The following is a 6,000-nucleotide window of genomic DNA, read 5'->3' as shown; positions in this document are numbered from 1 at the left end:
AAATGGATGGTTATTTGGGGAGGAGTGTAGCCCGTGAATTTCAAAGGATAAGTTTATAACAAGAATTTGGAGTGAGATGTGTTGACCGTACCACACGATTAGATTACAGTAAAAACAAACTCTGATTTAGTCTTCAGATTAACTGTAAACTGTGTAATACTGGTTGTTTATTACAGTAATTACTAGGGTCTTTCTTTCAATTAGCCTAATTATCACAGTTAATCGATTTTAACTCCCCACACCGCCTTCTGAGGGTAACCGTCACTTTCTTGGTTCTTGTATTGCCATGAATATGTGGGATTAAGTATATTTGTATTTTCATAACACAAGTGTGTGATAAACTGGATTTATTTATCCAGGCAGCGAGGAAACAAACCTTGTGTATGTATTTGAGATAAAATATTAACTTATTTCACGTCGTTAAGGTAATCATGGAATTTCTGTTGTTTGTTTCGCCTTTTTAGAAGTCTTCCCTCGAATCTGATAAGCATACAATGAATAATAGCATGCAAGATTCCCGGCTCATCAGATTTCATGCGGGCGTTTGTTGGGTTTGTTACGTGCATTGTATTGCTGTCAGGTTTGTTGAAATAGAACTGTAGGATTTTAAAAGGCTAGGCTACCCTGCATTTAAAGTTCAGCGGTGAGAGACAATCAATGAACCGGTAGTGTACTTTCATGTGGCTTTAAATGGGTTTGTTTTTGTTTATGACAGCCTGAGTGAAGTAAAAGTGAGTCGTGATGGTTGGCAACTGTCGTCGATAGTGGGGTGTCACTGTGAATTGCTTGTTTTTGCAATTATGTCGTTATTATGCGTTGAAGAGTACAGATAATGCGCATGTGAAATCAGGGTGCATATGTACAAGGCGAATTGGTGTAAAATTTGAAATGAAATAAAGATATGGAGGTGAAATATTTAAGGAAACATAAATTCTAGTTGGCAACTAGGCGGGGGTAACACATGGCTTGACTCGCGCGTCCAGCTTCAGTTGTGTCATGTGCGGGGGAGGGAGGTGTGTTGGGCCGCGGATTGCACATCAAACTATAAAAAAATAGTGTCAAAAATCCCAATTTTGGCCATAATCCGAGAAAATCCCCCCAATCCTCAGTATTAATATTTGTTCTACTGGGAAACATGAATTGGGCCATGGGATACGATCGGCGGGAGTGAGAAAGCGATCGATATCGAGTGCATTTCTGTTGTTTATGTATTTTGCTTGGATGTCAAACAGTGCTTAGTGTGTGAACCATTTTTGGGATAATTATCAAGAAGAGGGATATTGCTTAACTGCTTGATCTACGTCAAGGTAAGGTGTTGATTTTTCATATTTTTTTTTAACCATTGGGAAATATATTGGATGAGATTTAATTTTCGAGAGCATAGGCTATTTAAATTAAGGTTTTTCTTGGCAAGATATTTAAATGCGAGTCCCATTGTGACGTACCATGCGTTTGGACAGGTAGGCCAGGCATATAGGTATTTTAATTATTTACTTATTCTCTAATCCTAGGAAATATATTGCAATAATTTTTGAGTTATGTAAAGGAGTATTTTAAAATAATGTTGGTAAAGATCAGATTAAGTTTAATACCAGGTGAGGTGTTCCAAGTTGCAGTGTGGTGGTGTGGTGCGCGCGTGAGGTGTGGTGCGGTGGTGGCGCGTGCAGGGCGTGGCGGGGGGGGGGGGAGTGGAATCGGTGAATAGGGAGAGGGGGGGAGGTAAGGAATAAAGGGAGAGAAGGTGAGGAGAGGGTTGAGAGAATGGAGAGGGGTGAGGAGAGAGGGAGAAGGTTGTTGTTGCTGGAGAGAAAGAGGAAGTTGAAGAGGAAAGAGCAGGCGGAAGATGGAGAGGGAGGGGGGGGGGTTGGTGAAAAGAGGGGGGTATTGAAGGGAAGAGAGTGGGAGGGGAAGAAGAGAAAGGAGGGGAGTTGCTGAAGAGAGAGGGGGATGTGGTGAATAGACGATACTGGAGAGAGAGAGAGAGAGAGAGAGAGAGAGAGAGAGAGAGAGAGAGAGAGAGAGAGAGTTGGTGGCGAAGGTTGGTGCGGGAAAGTGGGAAACTGGTGACAGGCGAGGGAAATATCACCACCACTACCACACCACCACCGCCACCACGCTGTACATTACCTGGCTGCGTTAATGTGTGCAAGACCATCACCTGTGTTTACATTATTCATTATTATTTTTATCTCTAGTAAAGGGAAACTAATAGTAAACTGTACGATAATAAAATCTTTTCCCTAACTTTTCCCCCCCCTCAGCATCTTTCCTTCCCTCGTCCCTTCCCCCTCCTTGTGTGTGTGTGTGTGTGTGTGTAGTTACCGGAAGGTTGAATGCATATGTACAGGTGACGTCTAGTTTTCATAGTTTACGGAACATGTTTATATTTGCTACCGTTACCGTAGCGATCTTACTGAACGGCATACAATAGATTATTTGACTGAAAAATTCTGTGCTGGTATGTTTATTGTTTCACGTACGTCAATGTTTTCTGTCTGATTCTTTCCCATTCTCTTTTTAATACTGTGATATAGGATTAGCACAGGTGGATGATGATGGGTTGATTGCAACGCTAAAATAAGCATGATTGTTAATGCAGGTTTCTTATCCATTTAAGGTTTTTTTATTTACCAGCTTCTCAACCAGCTGTGTACGTTTGGTATGTTCCTGGTAGTTTCTTTAGATATTTGCACATTCCTGAAAATCTTAAGAGAAATTGTTCCCCAGTTCGAATTTGTGGTGTATGATAAAGCAATACGCTAGCTAGTAAGTACGCTAAATAAAACTTAGTGTAGAATGAGTCACGTTCATTTCAGGGGATATTAAAATTCTGTCTTCATTATCCTAACTGTTTAATTGTTAGAGCTGACATGATTGCGGGTGATGATACGTTATTATTTAAATTGATCCCACTTAGTACGGGCACATTTGCCAGATTATGTGATTCTTTATTTTTCCTCAAATTACAGTTTTATCTTGAAATGGGTATAAACAGATAACGGCAATTCTTTCCCTCAAATTACTCTTTTCTCAGTTATTCCTGTTATCAAGATGGTTTTATTCAGTTTACGAGAGGTGTGGTTAGATTCGGGTCCTTATTCTCGTCGGGTAAAGAGGCTTCTTAACACCTCTTCCTTAGCGATTTGTTTTTGGATAAGGCTGGTTGATATCCTTTTGTACGTTTTTTTATACAGTACAGAACACCAGCACATTTTCTGGTGGACTTCCTTGGTGACCGTTCCAGACGATTCCTAACGCCCTGAACATGTGCTGGTGTTGTGGCAACCAAATGTGCACCCCTGTGGGTCTTGTTAGTCACACTACCAGTGTCTCTGAACTTCTGTATCAGGCTTTTGACAGCGGTGCGGTGTGGGATTTTCCGCCCTGGATATTCACGACGAAATTGCCTCTGGGTGAGAACAACTGACTTTTTTGCAATGTACAGTTCAACGATTTGGGTTCGTTGCTGAACTGAAAACTGATTCTCAGCGTCCATCTTTGTCAGATTAAACGAAATATACAAAAAAGAAAAGAAACTTCAGTTTTTCTGGGGAATACAAGTTTTTAAAGTCAATTTTTTTTCTGGACCACTCTGCACCGTAACTCCTTATTTGTCCATTTTTAGAACAAGGACGCCATCTGTGGCTGGGACGGCGAAAATCAGCTTAACCTTTGCTGGAAAAACTGATTTGCATGTCCATATTGGGGTCTTTATAACTGGGCGGATTGAGCTGTATTAGGCTAGTCGGATTGTAGATCAGGTTGGATAGGTTCGGGTGGGTTTGGGTAAGATGATGGGTTGTGCGTTATATTCTTGGTTATTATGGAAAATTGCGGGAGGAAATGAAGGAAAAAAAAAATTCTTTTGTTTTCTTTAGGGTTTAAGAGGCCTGCTTGTAGACTGGGGTTTGATTCGGCATCATCCTTTCTTAAACAAGTTTACTTTCTAGAACTATCTCCATTGAAAGCTCTCACGATGAACCCTTTCTATACGATGGTGTCTTTTTTTTTTTTTTTTAATATAGCCATATGATTGTATTCATTTTATTAGATATCTGACGTAGTGGTCAGATTTCATACCGGTATTCTTAATGCATCTGCACTTTGACGCCATTTATATTCTAGTTAGGTGCCGCCCAATTATCTGACTCAGGAGAGACCTCTTGGTGAAGGGTTAAAAACTAGCCCACTTAATCCCTTCATTACGATGCCGCATTTCTCATTATGGAAGATTAGGATTTTTTTTATCCTCATATCCTTGTTTAATTTCGAAATCTACAGTAGTCACTTGCTGCTGCATTTATCCTCCTATGTTCTTAATATCAGCATAGATGGCATTAATAGTCGAATGACGTATTAATGAGGGTATCACCGTGTCTCTGTGCTGAAGTAAACTGCTAAGGAAGGTATGCCAGGAAGTCTCAAGCTTAGCAAATGCTGCACAGGAAAAAGGAAGCTTATCGGATGGCAAATTTGTATCAGTACCGGGGTATATGCTATATGGAAAGGACCATGGTGCAAGGCTAAGAAAAATGTAAAAAAATGGTGAAGGATTATGATAGGACGTGAAAATGGTAATAAAAAATGAGAGCGTGATGAAAGCAGGAAACGCGAAAACAGTGAAAAATCAGGAAAAATGACTAAAAATGCGAAAGGCCAAGAAAAATGCATTTGAAAAAGTTTTTAGGAGAGTTAAAAACGTGTACGGTACGTTGATGAGCCGATAAAGTGGACTCCAAGGAGGTTTTTATCACCGTGTCATCAAAACTGTCCACCACCACCATCACCTCCACCCCCACCTCCACCTACACGCCACACTTTTGGACGTGGACAATGCTGAATTTTTATTACTCACTGCGATTGCTACAAAATTTCGGTGACCTCAGGGTGTTGTCATCATCATCATCATCATCATTATCACCATCTTCATCAGCCTGACACTGTTCCTTGTAAACCTGACGGTGGGAGACTTAGAGTACGACTATCCTTTGATCTCTTTAGGGACATTAATCAAAGGAGAAAGTTCTAGGTAGCGGTACAGTCAACCCCACTTCCTTTGCTGCCGGAGTTTAAACAGCTTACAACAGTTCATTGACTTTAACTTGGTCCAGACTTTGATACTTTTGTAACATATTTCAGGAAACCGGGCGACAGAAAGAGACAGTGCTACAGCTCTACATTTTCCCCATAACACTAGTTCATGGCTAGCACCACATTCTAGTGTTAACCTCTTGCTACAGCTCAAGATTCGAGAGAGAGAGAGAGAGAGAGAGAGAGACTGACAACTATAGGCCAAGTTAAAGTGAACAGAGTATTGCACTGCACTTAGAGTCTGCGTTACCGTGTTGTATATGGGCTTGTTGGGCAGGTACCATAGCATGCAACTTGAGGACAGGTACCGGTATATGTATTAAACCCTTAACGCTGCACACCAATGTATACTTTAACGTTTTGAGAGCAGATACCTTATATATGTAAAGAATATTTGAGTATACTGGGACAAGAACGATGGTAATTGGAAAAGCTTTATTTCCTGGTGGCTTGAATTAATGTAATAAACATACTTACGTGGCCTACCCAAACCCATCTTGACCAGCATCTTGAGTAAGGACACGAAGGCCCGTATTTTCGTTGGTTAAGGAGGCACCCTAGCACCTATTCCCTAGCGATTTGTTTTTGGTTATGGCTTTTGCACGTTATCTATGTAGAGTTTGGCAATATTGGAAGGGTTTATGTAACACGGAGAAGGACAGTAAGACGTATTAAACAGAATAAGTTGCTGAGGAAAAGGTGTTAGAGAGCGTCCCTAACCGACGACAATAAGGGACTAAGACAAGCCAGGCTGGGTACGATTTAATAATGTGGCAAAATGTTTAGGCTTCATTAGTTTTATTGTGAGGGTGTGTCCTGTCCTGCCTACATCTCTCTCTCTCTCTCTCTCTCTCTCTCTCTCTCTCTCCCTTTATTGTATTATTCCTGGTAATGTCCTAGAAGTGGTTC

At 40.8% G+C, this 6,000-nt stretch overlaps 1 long non-coding RNA gene across 1 annotated transcript in view; it reads left to right on the top strand.

Moving 5' to 3' along the window:
• The first annotated feature begins 1,028 nt into the window (after positions 1-1,028).
• The window catches only part of LOC145411390 (uncharacterized), an 83,535-nt gene continuing 78,563 nt past the window's right edge, over positions 1,029-6,000 (top strand). Inside the window, exon 1 of the long non-coding RNA XR_013899413.1 lies at positions 1,029-1,307. This is a non-coding gene — a long non-coding RNA (uncharacterized LOC145411390). The remainder of the gene's footprint in view (positions 1,308-6,000) is intronic.

Source organism: Coenobita brevimanus, chromosome 89, assembly GCF_032717465.1.
Source record: "Coenobita brevimanus isolate Jiangsu-jjx chromosome 89, ASM3271746v2, whole genome shotgun sequence".
Classification (NCBI taxonomy): domain Eukaryota; kingdom Metazoa; phylum Arthropoda; class Malacostraca; order Decapoda; family Coenobitidae; genus Coenobita; species Coenobita brevimanus.
The sequence above is the reverse complement of the archived record's forward strand: the minus strand, read 5'-3'. Positions and strand labels throughout refer to the sequence as shown.